This window comes from Prionailurus viverrinus, chromosome D1, assembly GCF_022837055.1.
Source record: "Prionailurus viverrinus isolate Anna chromosome D1, UM_Priviv_1.0, whole genome shotgun sequence".
NCBI lineage: Eukaryota > Metazoa > Chordata > Mammalia > Carnivora > Felidae > Prionailurus > Prionailurus viverrinus.
The window spans coordinates 94,453,440-94,469,413 of NC_062570.1; the positions used below are offsets into that span (position 1 = coordinate 94,453,440).

General features: G+C 35.9%; 1 non-coding gene across 1 annotated transcript; it reads right to left on the reverse strand.

The window, feature by feature from the left end:
* Positions 1-620: 620 nt before the first annotated feature.
* Positions 621-727, reverse strand: LOC125147346 (U6 spliceosomal RNA). Its single transcript, XR_007145158.1, has one exon. It is a non-coding gene; the product is annotated as a U6 spliceosomal RNA (small nuclear RNA).
* Positions 728-15,974: the final 15,247 nt, after the last annotated feature.

Genomic DNA, 15,974 nt, shown 5'->3' on the forward strand with positions numbered 1-15,974 from the left:
CACACACACACACACAGACCATAGACACAGGACTTTGTACAGACCTTAATTTGAGTAGAGTTACCCTGCTAACCTTTCTTACAATGTGATTGCTTTCTTACACAGTAGCAATCAGGAAAAAAAGACACAGCGGGGGGGGGGGGTGTTATAATTTATAAAAACACCTGTGGGTAAGACAAAGGTTGCATGCTTTAAATACTGAACACTTAGAGATTTCTTCATATGAAATCATTCATTTCATATATTACCTCTACAACAAAGGCTTGTTAGGCTTTGGAACAAATGGAGGCTTGCACTAGCATGGCAATATAGCATTGGAACAGGTCAAAGTCCCTTCCCAATTTTGGACCCCTTCCAGAACCAGGATGTGGTAGATTCTATTCTGATTCAGAATATTTGTTCCTACTCCATGGGAGAAAATTGAACATTTCTGCCATGTTCATAGTGTGTTTCACCATGTAGCTTATTTTTTTTAATATATTAAATTTATTGTCAAATTGGTTTCCATACAACACCCAGTGCTCATCCCAAAAGATGCCCTCTTCAATACCCATCACACACCCTCCCCTCCCTCCCACCCCCCATCAACCCTCAGTTTGTTCTCAGTTTTTAAGAGTCTCAAAAATATGGAACGCTTCACGAATTTGCGTGTCATCCTTGTGCAGGGGCCATGCTAATGTTCTCTGTATCGTTCCAATTTTAGTATATGTGCTGCCGAAGCTAGCACTCACCATGTAGCTTATATTGCCTCTCACAGTGAAAAAATTTTATTTTTCCACCCTCTGATATGAGGAATGGCAATTTGATTCACTTTGGCTGATGGGTTGTGAAGAACTAGTGTGTGTCTCTTCTGAACACAAGTTCAAGAGTATTTATGGTTCCACCACCTCTTTTCCCTGTGCCACAAGACCTGTCATAGCCAAACAAAAACGGCTTCTACAGTCTGGAGTGAAAATAAAGAAGAGGAGTACAACAAACACCAAAGCAAAAGGTAACATAAACAAAATAAAATGATACTTTGTTTTTTAAGTCATTGAGATGTGCAGGTTGTTATTATAGCATACTCTAGTCTATCCTGGGGATACACAGAATGACACAGAAGGTGGCATAAATATTTTTAAATAAATAATATTTTATAAACAATGTAACATTTTAGTATATTTTATACTTAATATCATTTCATTAGAAACTTAACCAATCATTTTGACAAGTGGTTAACCAGAGTTACACCAGTTGATTGTAACCATTTTATCTTCAGTTGGTGGTTCAGTAACATTACACCTGATCCCATGGTTTACACACCATCTCAACTGATCCTTTGTACCATTTAGTAATATTTCAACAGGTTTCAAATGCCGTGAGTTAGCAATTTCGATTTTAGGAAAACTTGAAATCAATAAACAAATGCATAAAGCTTTTTGTGCAAGCATTTCTTACATTATTTAAAAAAATAGTGAAAACAAACAATATCCACCAACAGAAGATGAGCTAAATAAATTCAGGTATAACTTTAAAATAAGCAGAATATTTCACATCATAGAGGAACATTTAAACCTGTGATAAATGTTCAAAATACACTGAGAAAAAAATCATATTATAACACAATATATATGGTATGATCCCAAAGTTATTAAAATTATATAAATGAAAAAAATTATGGTAACGTAAAAACAGGTACTTTTTTTCCTTATACTTACCTATGCTTTCAGTATTATATGCTACGACTTTGTATTATTATAATGAGGTAATAATGATGTTCTATGGAATATTACTGAATGGAAGAAAAGCACATGACTGTATGATACACCAAAGTTGTGTTGACGTATACACATAGTACATCTTTAGAACAATGTACATAGAATTATTAATGTTGATTAACTGTGGTGCGAAGCAAAGGACCAGAAAACTTCCACTTTATTCTCTGTACAGTTTAATATTACTTTTTTATAATAAGCACATAGTAATTTATAATTTGAAAACTTCACTAATGTTATTAAACATACAAACTCATGAACACACACATGCATGTGCACACACACACATTTGGGGCCTTGTAAAATGAGAGCCAGTTAAACTTAGTGTCTTCACTATTATAGCGAGATGTCCTCACTGAATAGAATAGGGACACAGATATTCAATTTTCTAAACCTTCAAGGTGGAGTAAAAGACTAAACCCAGGCCAACTTGAATACTCTATTTGGAGTTATTCTTAGTGCTCATATTATACTGAAGTAAACTACTAATTTATCTCTAAAGAGAGAATGTACTGGTCACACCCACATTTTCCAGGCTCTGGTCCAATATTTAAGCCTCAAAAACAAAAATCATTTGAAGAAAAAAACAAAGGGCCTGGTCTCAAGAAACCAGGTCACAAAGCCTGAGAAAAAACAACTTCACACACACCAAAAAAAAAAAAAAGAGGTGAGGCTTGGGTTTCTCAATGGCTCACTCTGCCTGTGATTTGAGATTGGCCAACTCTAACCTGTAATTTCATTCATCTCTACACTAGATGTATTTTCTAGGAAAACAATGATTGTTTAGGAGTAAATGAGTGACAAAATGATTTATCTTAAAGATGTATTTCCATTGGATCATTAAAACATAATATATTTTAATTTGTAAGAATGTTAAAAGCAGAAGGATTTTCAGAGGAAAAAAATTATTATATAATATTGTCCCCTTTCCTTATTGTTAAAATGTGCTTGTTTCACTTTTTGTTTGGATTTATATTCTAACAGAACTCACTCTTCAGGATACAATATGATCCATGACTATTTATGGTTCTACAAGTTTCATAATATATCCCAATATAACTATTATAGCAGAGGAACAGAATTAACAAGGATAAGGGTAATTGAATCATAATGCATAGTATATGAAGTTAAAAATGTTTTTAATCATTAATGTAGTAATGACTAAAGGAATATAATTCTTAGCAATTCTAAGTAGGCTAAGGTCTGACTATAACAATCCCTCTTACAAGACCAAAATAGCCCTACAGTTTCAGTGATTACAATAACAAATTCACTAAAAATATAACATCTATCTGCTTGGAGTACACTTGGACTTGGCTGTCAACATTGCAAACTGACATGATTCATAGATATTCAAGGCCATGAAAGAACCACACTCTTTCATCCTGTGATTTGTCAAGAACTAATTTGAAGGGGGGTGGGGGAAGAAAGCATTTGTGGCATTATCTAAAATAGTAGAAAATTGGAGCAAAGATAAATATCCAAAAAATAGGGGTACTGTTAAAACTTTTAGTGAGACTATGATATTTTATGTACATTTTATGACCATTCAAAATAAAGTTATAAATCTTAATGACATTGGAGAACATGTATGATCCACCCTGATATTTTGGTGTCTAGTCATGCAATGTGAGATGAAACAAGACAGGACACAAAATATTTGTTGTGATTCGGGGGCACCTGTGTGGCTCAGTCAGTGAGCGTCCGAATTCAGCTCAGCTCACGATCTCATGGTTGGTGGGTTTGAGCCCTGTGATGGGCCCTGTGCTGACAGCTCAGAGCCTGGAGCCTGCTTCAGATTCTGTGTCTCCTCTCTCTGCCCCTCACCCTCTTGCACTCTGTCTCCCTCTCTCTCAAAAACAAAGAAACATTTAAAAAAATAAAGAAATATGTTTGCTGTCATTCAGTGATGTAGAACACCTATCCACGTGGGCAAAGATAAGAAAGGGAAGAAGCTTAACTGGAAGTACAGTTGTATTAGTTGGTAGGGGGTTAGATGGTTTATTTTTCTTTCAGAGAAATTGCATAGTGTTCTATTTTTATTTTTGTAATTATAAAAAACTGGACAAAGAAAAAATACACAGATACTTTCAAGTCTATATGTTCAGAACAAGTGATGTATTGAAACACACAAAAAAGATCTGAAAACTTAGTATGTAACCGTGACTTTCAAACCAACACTTTCTGTAGATGACACAGCATCAAAGATCGCATTATATCAACTATTACCAGCTTCAATCTGCCTTTTGATTTTATCTATTTACCTAGTGTTTGACCAATTTTTTTCTATTAAGATCCATTCATTCTGGCTTGTGATTGACTGGGTGGAATGATTTCAATTAGATAACTATGGTCAAGGTGGAACACTATTTTCTCTAAGTCCTGTTCAAGTGGGTAACCAGAGAGGTGACATATGATAAGAAACACCTGAGCCAGGGCTAGCTGTACCTGCCAGCCCTACTCTAATGTTGACTTGAGATTTCCTAAAGCAAAAATCAGTCAACAATTCAAAATCCCACGGTTCCCGTAAGATTGTAGATCACTCTGTTTCAAAGCCCGGTATAGGCGGGTGGGGGGCGGGGGGTGGGAAGCTAACGTAAGGTGAAAATTAAGGGATGATCGCTGTATTCTACACATTTCTATTAAATGGCAAATATTTTTTAAAGTTTCAGAGAGGCAGAAATGCAGGGCTCAGGTTCTAAGAGGCTGATTTTGCATTGCAGAAGCTGCAGTACCTCAGCTGAGACCCCTGCATTCAAAAAAGGCCCTAGTGGTTGTTCTGTGTTCCTGTTTCTTTTTGTTATTATGATTATTTTAACTTTCTTGGTTTTTGAGAGAGAGGGAAAGAGAGAGAGAGAGAGAGAGAGAGAGACAGAGAGAGACAGAGAGAGACAGAGAGACAGAGAGACAGAGAGACAGAGACAGAGTATGAGCGAGGAAGAGGCAGACAGGGGGAGACAGAATCGCAAGCATGCTCCATGTACCCAGTTGTCAGCACAGAGCTGGAAGAGAGACTCAAACTCACAACCCATGAGGTCATGACCTGAACCAAAGTCAGATGCTTAACCAACTCAGCCACCCAGGGGCCCCCGTGTTCCTATTTCTAATACAAGTGTTATCCCTGGTGACAAATTATAATGTGCCTTTGTGTTTTTTTTTCTTTTTTGAGGCCTACAAACAAGAAGTAGGATCAAATCCAAAACAACTTCTTTCAGTTTGAGACGTCAGTCCCCAAAGACTAAAGAAAATTAATTCTTTGATATATTCCTTTTTCTTTATTTCTTAAACTCTCACAAAAAAACAAAACAAAACAAAACAAAAAAAGAAAACAACAGCCACCTTCTCAAACTCTGGACCTATCTCTAGAAGAATTACTGAAAACATCAGAGTAGTGAGTCTGATGGTATTTTTATTTTTCTTATTACTATTTCAGTAATATTAGTTAACAGATAGATATTAGATAACATATATGACACTCAATGATGTTTTAACAAAATTTCTGATTTGTCTGCCAAGAATGAACAAATATGTTTATTGAGGAGTATGGAAGAGAGGTATTCAGCCTGCTCATTGAATAAAAACATAGGTTTTCTTTAACCGAGTGAAAATGAACAATTGTGGGAAAATAAAATGTCTTCACCCTTGCTGAAATATATTAACCAGTTTATACCAGATGCTAATACCCCAAATTCAAAGATAAATGGAAAATATTTTCTTTATATTTACTATATATGTCATGATACAGAAACAAAAAGTTACTTTTTGATACCTGAAAACAGGTAAGCTTTTACCAGTGGACAATAAAAAAATATATTAGGAATAGATAGATATAGATATAGATGATGTTGATGATAGATATAGATAGATATGACAAACACACAGGTAATATCATACTTAGTATTGAGAATTAAAAGATTTTCCTCTAAGGTCATGAACAAGACAAGAATGTCCACCCTTATTGTTTTACTCAAGATAGTATTGGAGGTTCTAGCTGTAGGAATCAGACAAGAAAAATTAATAAAAGGTATCCAAACTGGTAAGAAGAAATAAAACGGTTACTCTTTCCAGATCATATGCTATCATATGCAGACAATTCTAAAGACATCACCAGAAAACTCTTAGAATTAATAAATGAATTCAGTTGCAGGCTACAAAATTAATATACAAAAGTCTGTTATATTTTCACATGCTAATAATAAAGTGGCACAAAGTTAAGAAACAATCCTATTTACAATTGTATCAAAAAGAATAAAACACACCTAAAAAATTTAATGAACTAGGTGAAAGACTTACACCCTGAAAACTATACAACACTGATGAAATAAATTGAAAGTGATGCAAACAACTGGAAAGATATTTCATGTTCATGGACTGGAAGAATTAAAAGTATTAATGTGTCTATAAGATCCAAAGCAATCTACAGATTCAATGCAATCCCTATCAAAATAATGATATTTTTTTCACAGAACTAGAAAAAAGAATACTAAAATTTTTATGGAACCCAAGAAGGTCCCAAATAGTCAAAAACATCTTGAGAAATAAAACAAAACGGGAGGTATCACAATCCCAGATTTCAAGATATTTCAATGCTGCAGTAATCAAAACAGTATGGTACTGGCACACAGTCACATAGACCAATGGAACAGAATAGATAGCCCATAAATAAACCCATGATTATATGGTCAACTAATCTATGACAAAGGAGGCAAGAATTTATAATGGGGAAAAGACAGACAGTCTTTTCAACAAATGGTGTTGAGAAAACTAAACACCTACATGCAAAAGAACAAAACTGTACCACTCTCTTTCACTACACATAAAAATAAACTCAACATGGATTAAAGACCTGAATGCGAGACCTGAGGCCATAAAACTCTTAAAACATAAGCAGTAATTTCCTGAACATCAACCTTAGCAATATATTTACGGAAAATTTTCTGCAGACAAGGGAAACAGAAGCAAAAATACACTATTGGGACTTCAACAAAATAAAAAGCATCTGCACAGCAAAGGAAATCATCATCAAAACAAAAAAAGCAACCTACTGAATAGGAGAAAATATTCAAAAGTGACACACCCAATAAGGGGTTAACATCCAAAATATAGAAAGAACTTCTACAATTTAACATCAAAAAAGACCCCAAAACAAAAAAATAAATAAAACACATACACACACATACACACACACACAAATAATCCAATTAATAAATGGACAAAGGACCTAAGTAAGTATTTTTCCAAAGAAGACATCCAGATTGCCAATAGATACATGGAAAGATGTCCAACATCAATCATCATCAGGGAAATGTAAATCAAAACCACAATGAGATATCACTTCATAGCAGCCAAAATGGTATCAAAAATATAAGGAACAAAAATTCTGCAGAGAATGTGGAAAAAAAGGGAACTCTCATGCACCATTGGTGGAAATGTAAACTGGTGTAGCCACTATCAAAAATAGTATGGAGGTGCCTTGAAAAATTAAAAATAAAACTACCATATGCTCCAGTAATTCCACTACTGAGTATTTATCTAAAGAAAGCGAAACCACTATTTTCAAAAGATACATGTACCCTTATATTTATTGCAGCATTATTCACAACAGCCAAGATATGGAAGCAACCCAAGGGTCCATGGTTAGATGAGAAGGATAAAGATGTGGTATATATCTACAATGGAACATTACTAACCCATAAAAGAATGAGATCTTAAAATCAGTGAAATAAAAATAGACAATAAAATAAAGAGAAAGAGAAAGAATATAAGACTTTCTTATATCACCAAGTACAGAGTTATTTCCATTAAAGTTACATTGTATCAAACCTTGCACTTTTCTTCACATATTTTTTCAACAATTACACTTGAAATCCACCTCACTGTTTCCAATTTTCTCACCCACCTGAACTGCCTCAAAATGTCATAGCATCTATGATACTTTCTTGTAGCTGCTATATCCAGTTATTCTATAGCGTACCATCAAAAGGTCGTCAGTTCCATTGATTATATATAAATAAAAAGAAAATAACTGAGATTAGGAGAGGAAGTGTTTAAAAAATAAAGCCAATTCTTGACCTGTCACAAATTTAGAAATATAAAAGCATTTAAAAATATGCAAAGCCAGGATAAAAGAAAAATCTTTATTTCAAGCAATAAACATGGAATTTTTCAAATAACCTAATGGTATTTGTTAAGGGATTGAATCTTTCCAGAAAGAATAAATTCATTATTTCTTTCAAAGATCACAGAATGTATTTATGGAAACTTTATAACTCTTCATGTATTTGAGAGAGTAACATGTAAAACAAACATCAAATAATTTTACTGGACCGAGAAAACCAAGACTGATGGTTGATAAATATAGTAAAGCAGATTCTGGTTAACTTGGGTAAGAACAGTATTTGATTAACTTTATTTAAAAATGGAATACATTTCTGAAGGACATAATGAGTGCACAGTCATTGGAGTAGTTTTTATATTTAGGTGGAATAAAAAAAAATGTGTGACCAAAATGATAGGAAGTATGAACAAAACTAGGTAACACAGATAAATGAAACAGTAGTGGGAGTAGGGGTTAGACTTTAGGAATAGGGAATTAGAATCCAACATTTGGAATTTCAGGAGTCATTGAAGAAACCATTTTCTAACACCTTGCAGTATTAATCATATATAAAAATTTATAAAGATACATTTATTTATTTGAGAATTTCATTAGAAGCATCCAATATGAAACAATGATGCAATTTGCCCAAATCTTAACACGTTGAGATCTCTCTAAAGTGTTAATTGATTTTAATTTATACTTGTATTAACTTACTTAACTTCTTCCCATGGAAGCAGCTCATTTTCACTCACTCACAGCCTTGGAGAACCCATATTGCTCCCCCTGCCACTCCACCCCCCCACCACCACGAATCCTAAGTCACTCTCAAAAGCAAGGAACCAAAACTTTTCCCACAATCCTTTATTCATATATTTTATCACTGGACCCTGGAATCTAGTACTGCTATCCCCTGTTCAATGATGTTGGATTAACACATCAATTTTGATGAACAATTCTTGATTTTCATTTCTCTCGCCTTTCTTTTTCTGAGTCTACATATCTTCAAGGAGGAGAGTGGCTTGGGGGCAAGGAATTCCTCTGTTCCTTACCCCAACCACAACAGTCCTACTCAGTATCATCAGTCACCCAAATCTGGACAGAATTTCTCAACCATCTCAACTAGTACAGAGGTCAGCTATCATGTACCTAATTATTGAATATTGCTGGTACTCTCTCCCTTGAAAGCCAACTCCCTCAGTACTTTTTTCTCCTTTCAGTGTTCGTATAAAAGATACCACTGGTACATCTCAAGCAAAATTCAATTTCTCAATCACATTCTATAAATTTTTGGTGGAATGGGGAGAAGAAAGGCAAAGAGTGACATGGGAGGAAGAAGTGTTTGAATTATGTTATAGATCATCATTGAAAAGCCACAATTAAACTTTAAAATTTTTAACTTAACATTTTTAAAATAATTTGGGCAAAACTGGAATGTAGTGAAAACCTTCTTGAATGTCCTCAACTAAATGGAACTGCTGGATTACCTGATATTCTCAATTCTCTCTACCATGTACCACTCTTGCCTACATCACACTGTATGTTTGCTAATATGCTTTAGCACATGGCACACCTGTTTATCTGCTCCCATGAACTGAGATGCATGCTTGCTCATGTGGCTCCTGTACTATTTCCTAAATGTATGAACTTGTTCTTATAATTATGGCATTTAACTGCAATTAAATATTAATGATAATATTTTAAATATTACATAAACTTATGAAATGTGTCTGGAAGAAAAGAGAATCCCCACTTGTATGAAAACCAAATTGAATGCTTTGTTAACACCTGACATCAATGAGTCACTAAAAGCCTTGTTGTCAAATAGACATGGGTTGGAAAATGCTATAGAGAGAGAAAAAAAAACAAAAAAACATGCAAAATACATGAATGAATGAATCAATGAATCAATCAATCTTGCACTACAGTTGCTTGGCAATTTTTTCTTTTTAAAAATGCTACATTTAGTTTAGAAAAACTGGAAACGGAATTAAGTATTATATTCTAGGAGTGGTTTATATAAGCACAATGACTCAGAATTCAGTGGTGTAAAGAAATTCCAGGGGCACCTGGGTGGCGCAGTCGGTTGAGCGTCCGACTTCAGCCAGGTCACGATCTCGCGGTCCGTGAGTTCGAGCCCCGCGTCGGGCTCGGGGTTGATGGCTCAGAGCCTGGAGGCTGTTTCCGATTCTGTGTCTCCCTCTCTCTCTCTCTGCCCCTCCCCTGTTCATGCTCTGTCTCTCTCTGTCCCCAAAATAAATAAACGTTGAAAAAAAATTAAAAAAAAAAAAAAAAGAAATTCCAAGAAAGAGCACGGTCGTAGACCAATACATTAGAGAAGAGTGTTAAACAATTTTTCTATAATTCCTTCCTCCTGCCAATTTATTTACTCAACTGACCAAAAATTGCTCCCAATTTTATCAGATGAGTTTCTATTTTTACCATAAATCTCTTCGGATAGTCTAGCTCTCGGTCTTTAGTTATTTATAGGAAATTGGAAAGACAAGAGAAATATACTCCTCTATACCCTTCATCTAGATTCACCATTTGTTGGCATCTGTCACTTTGGCTTTCCCAATTTTTCACTCCACACTGTTCACTTTTACTACTTTTACTCTATAGAATTATTTTTTGTTATTTGTGTCTATTTCTGTTAGTCAAATTACTGTAGTATAAGTTGCAGATATCACACCGTTTTACTCCTACCAAATTCAGAAAATTTAGCCTGGACCCTTTCTAGTGTGTACTGTATACAGTCTGCAACTACATTTAGGAAAACATGTTAAATTCAACTAAAATCTATTTAAATAGAGTTTGACATTGGTGTGACTAAAAATTAGAAGCCAGGGGAAAATGTCATCTTTCTCACAGTTAAACTCTGAAACAAACACATAATAGATAATAGTAATAGGATGTCACCAAAAGTAAACAGATATTTAAACAGGAAGAGGAGATTGAACCTTACTGAAATCATTAATATGTACTGGGAATAAGTGCATCACTCAGAAATGAAGAAGGAGAAGCTACTCAGTCACTGAACAGCAAAAGTGAGTAACAGAACCTTCCAGCACTGCTATTTAAGCATGGTATAATTAGCTAATGCTCTCTTAGTAGATATGGTTTTGGTGGCATTTTCATTTCTATTGTATGGTAGGGTGGATTAAATAAACTCGGTAAATATTCAGATCAAATAGTAAACTCTTTTAGAATTTAATGCACATCTGGGCGCCTGGGTGGCTCAGGTGGGTAAGCGTCCATTTTCGGCTCAGGTCATGATCTTATGGTTCATGAGTTTGAGCCTCAGATCGAGCTCTCTATTGTCAGCACCAAGCCCACTTTGGATTCTCTGTCCTCCTCTCTGCTCCTCCTCCACTTGTTCTCTCTCTCTCTCTCCCCCCCACACCCAAACTAATTAAACTTAAAAAAAAAATTCGATGCTCATCAAACAGTAAAAATTGATGTAATTTTCTAACATATTGCTTGTTAAAGATACAAAAACAATGGGAGAAGAGATCTTCATATGTTATCTGATTTAACGTCTATATAACTTTTGAAAGTGTATTTGTTATTTTTAACATGATATCACTTTATCCACTCAAAAATCTTCAACAGCTTCCCACTGTTTATACAATAATGGCAGTTTTTGACCCAGAGATTCTAAGTTGTTCATAATTTAGTCTTTTCCTCCACTTGTGACCTAAATCTTTGACTTGTGACCTAGAATATTATTAACATCCACTAAATGTCCCTCTGTTTGGTCAAATCAGTCACTCCTGTCTTCCCAAAACATCTTTTCTTTCTCTTTTCTATGCTGATGTTCAATTCTCCTGAGCCTCTGTTATAAAATATTGATCATGCCACATTGTAATGGAGCCTGAGGCAAAAGGAAAAACAGTAATACTTTATTTAAATTATATGCTTTTGTTCACCATGATAACCGTTTGGAATTAATACTGATTTTGTAAAATACTGCATTCAAATAGGACTAATCTTGATTACTGAGATTTTGGGAACCCCCTTAAGTTTTGTACTTGAGGCAAAAACCACATTTGTTTCACCCTAGAAGCTTCCTTGTGAAGATTTCCTAATTCCCATAGCTAAAAGTAAACTTTCTCGTTTGAAATCCCAGTGCACTCAGTTTCTCTCTCTTTTATAATACTGAAGAGTTCTACCTTTTCTATCATCACCCCAGTATCTGAGTTCATTAAGAGCAGAAAGCTACAGATATTTTGCTTTACCTTCATTACTTAGCACTCTCTAGTACAGATTTAATGTGGAAAAATAAAGATAAGAAGCAAAACATTCTAATGGCAAATTGAGAATTCACTGAGTATACTTCAATTTTTTCTCTACTTAGGAAAATTCTTATAATGACTCTTTAGAAATACAAAGAACAGCAGACTGTGAATTAGTATTTTATTCACTGAAGAAATACTAACTGGGTATATACTACATCCATGTGCCCTTTGGGGGAGAGAGTATCCAGAAGTAAATGTGTCAGATACAGTCCCTGAAGATGCACTGTAAAGGGAGAAAATTCAAGAATTAGATGTTATTGCTCACTGCAATGAGTGATATGAAATAGAAAGCAGGCCCCGTTAAGGATGTCTATGCAAAAATCTTGTTAACAATGAACGACTGAGAACATCAAAATAAAATTACATGAAAAAGGTAAAAACTGGAGCCAGGCTTGGAAACCCTTATTTTTGTTCTACTGGGATGTCCTCATATATCATGCACTTACTAGGGAATGTTTGAATAGTTGATTGCCTAGTACCAAATGGGTTTCCACTACAAACTAAGAAATGCAAAGAGAGAAACAAACACCCAGAACTTATTTTCCCATGCTCTATATAGCTCAACTAACAAAGTGACAACCTAAGCCAAAAAATTCTGGATGATTTCTAACTGTCCTTTCATTTTGTTAACCAGAGTAACTACAACTGTACTTCTCCCAATATGATATTTAAACACAGCTAAGAGAGAATCAATCACACAACCAATGTCTTCTGCTTGGGGGAGAAGGAAGCCACAAGGAAAGCATACAGAGGAGCTATTTTTTCAAATTGAAAACACCATTGATAGTTAGAGATTACATATTTTGTGAACTAGATAAAGGTTTTTATCATAAAAAGAGAGAGATTTCTCCCTTAGATTTAATCATTTATCGTGACTTATTGTTTAATACCCATAGCACGTCAGGAGCTTTATAAAAAATGCTTTCTTGTCTCCCATAGTGGAAGAAGTCAAGCCCCAAGCACCCTCCCCCAGCCATCTCTGGTGAATGGAGCAAGTCATTAAAGAGGAATTTGAATTGAGGAGTTTTTCATGAGATTTTCTGTCAAGACTTCTAAATAGAGAGCCAATGAATGGGCCCTTACTTACAAACACAGCCTTGTTGCATGTGGGCTGAGCAAACAGACACCATTGTGGGGACAGGTGGAAAAGAAATATGAATGGACAGTGCAGTTTGCTGCTGTGGAGAATCTCATTACCAAGTGACTTTGTGAATGGCCTCCACGTCTGGGAGTGTAGCCACCCTTCCATAAACCCTCGGTCTTTTCCCATGTGCATCTTAGAGATCAGCAACAATAGAAGGCACAACTTGAAATTCTTTAGAATGGAAATGTCTTTTTCCCCTCCCTCTACTTCTTCTTATTTAAAACACAATTCTAATTTGGGAGTTCAGCTCCTGTACCTTTCTCATGGGAACTGAAAACGCTAAATGAAAGTATAAAGATTTCTTTTTGGGAAGACTACTGCAAAGAAGTTTCTCATAAACTTGACAGCCCCCAATGCTAATGGACATACCTAAAGAGACAGAGTCCTGTGTCCTATTGCCCATGTACAGGCCTTTCTAAAAGAACTATGTGATCCTTACAACCTGTAAGAGACCAACATGAATGCGCATCTATAATTTCCAAGAGATCAATAGGCAATAAAGAACTTCCCATAGCACCAACCTTGAATAAACAGTATTGATACAAACCAGGTGCCCATTGCCTTGTTGCCCCCTCTTTCAAGGAACCGTTAAATGACAGGAGTAACTTCCAAGGTCAAAACCCTGGGGGAGTACTTTTTCCTCTATGGAGAAAAGCAGATATATTGGGGATTTATAAACACCTGGGGATAGATTATTTGCAACAATATGGGCACTAGCAGAATAACAAGAGAGCAATCTCTGATTTATTGCCTATCTTTTTCTAAGTAGCAGAAAGCAAACCAGTAAAATGTAATAGCATATAGCAGGAGTTCCAGGCTGAGCTCATGCAGAGTCCACTGAGGTAGTTTTGACAGGTCTAAGTGGTGAGGTGTGCCCCTAGGAAGTCTATTAACATGAAAGATTGGGGAGTAATCTTGAAACACAAAACTAAAGCCAACTGACTCTACAAGAAGCAGAACAGGGTACTACAAGCTATAGAAGAGGCAGAGATATTCTTAGTATATGACAGTTGCTTGGGTTTCTCTCCCAGCCCAGACCCCTTTCTATTCAGGCTTTACTTTTCTGAAGAGCAAAGGACTGTTAAAATAAAACCTGAGAGAAAGTTGTTTTGCAGAAGCCAATGGGGAAAATGCAAACAGGGTAGGAAACCCATAGGTGTCTTAGTGATACAGTATCTCTATACAACACAAACCTGGGCTCCTGGGCTCCAGCTGCTGCAAGATTCACCTGCACTGATGGGTAGCAGTGGTACCTAGTGGACCAAGTAGCTTCATAGAAGTGGCTGTGATGAAAATGCATGGGGAGAATCAGGCAGCCTATAGGACAATGGTGGCATAAATGACAACGACACCATTAGGGGGCAGTGTTCCCTGAAGCCACATGGGCTATAAAGTCCAGTAGACCGGAAGTGAGATCAATGTCCAATGAAGGGAAGGGTTCACTGACCAAAGCAAGCAGCAACAGCCATTCACAAAGAAGGCTGGAAAAGGCGAAGGAAAACATGTTCTATGATCTCTGACTCGTCTCCTTTTGGAACACACAAGGGACACTCCTTGGGTATTTCTAGAAATACTTAGCTGTGATGAGAATCAGAGAAAAATGGGTGACACAGAACATTCCCACATTACATTCATCAACCATGAGATTAATTAAACCTCACATGCGTACTTCACCCTCTCCCCTCTACTACTGTCAAATCTGATTTGAGGTGTGGTACAAGATGACAGGGTTTCTGAGGCAACGTCACTGAAAGATACAGAAATTACAAATAAAGACCAATATGTTAACTCCCCATTAAGATTCTCCATAGCCGTTATTAAAAACAATCATACATATGTCAAAATCACTTTCGCTCTCAGCTCCCTCACTTTTAGGAGAGGAATGCACCTTAGGAAAATATGCACCTGGCAAGCTCACTTTTTGTCTCTTTTCCACCATCACACCATATCCTTCTCTCCAACCCAGACTGTACCTCTCAATCTTCAATGGTGTTCGATGTGTCGATTTCCTACCTATCCCTCAAACTTTCACTGTCTACTCTCTGTATCTTCTTTCATCCCTCCCTCTCAGTGAGCTTCCTCTTCCATTTCCTCTTAGTTGGGAGACTTCAGGGTTTTAAATGACCACATTCTTAATCTGAGACACTAATATCAGGAAAAAAAAATCTAAATCTAGTTGAAGCTGCATTAGGAGAAGCATGGCGTCAAGACTGAGGGAGAACATCTGGCTATACTTGGCACTAGCCAGATTACATATCTCATCTTAAATACTGTTTTCAGAGAACATCACAGGTTAAGGACACCACAATCAGGCAGTGAGTGCTTGGAGAAGATTAGGACTATCACATCACTTGTATCTGGCACACTGCACAATAAAAGACATATTGAATAAATATCTCAGAGTGTCAACTTTTCTCTTTCTGCATAGAAGTTGTGCAAATAAGGCCACAGGCTGGATTTAAGAGCTGAACACCCTGGTTTCAAATCCTACCTCCAGCATTTATTACAGAATCTAGATCAGTTTAACTTCTAAACAACCTCTTTGGCTCAGTTTACACAATCATCCACCAGGCATATTACAGCATATGCTCCCTAGGGTTAATGTGAAAATTAAATGGGCTTAAGTTATTTAAATATTTAGAAAAATACTTGGCGCTGAACAAGTAATTAGTAAATGTCAG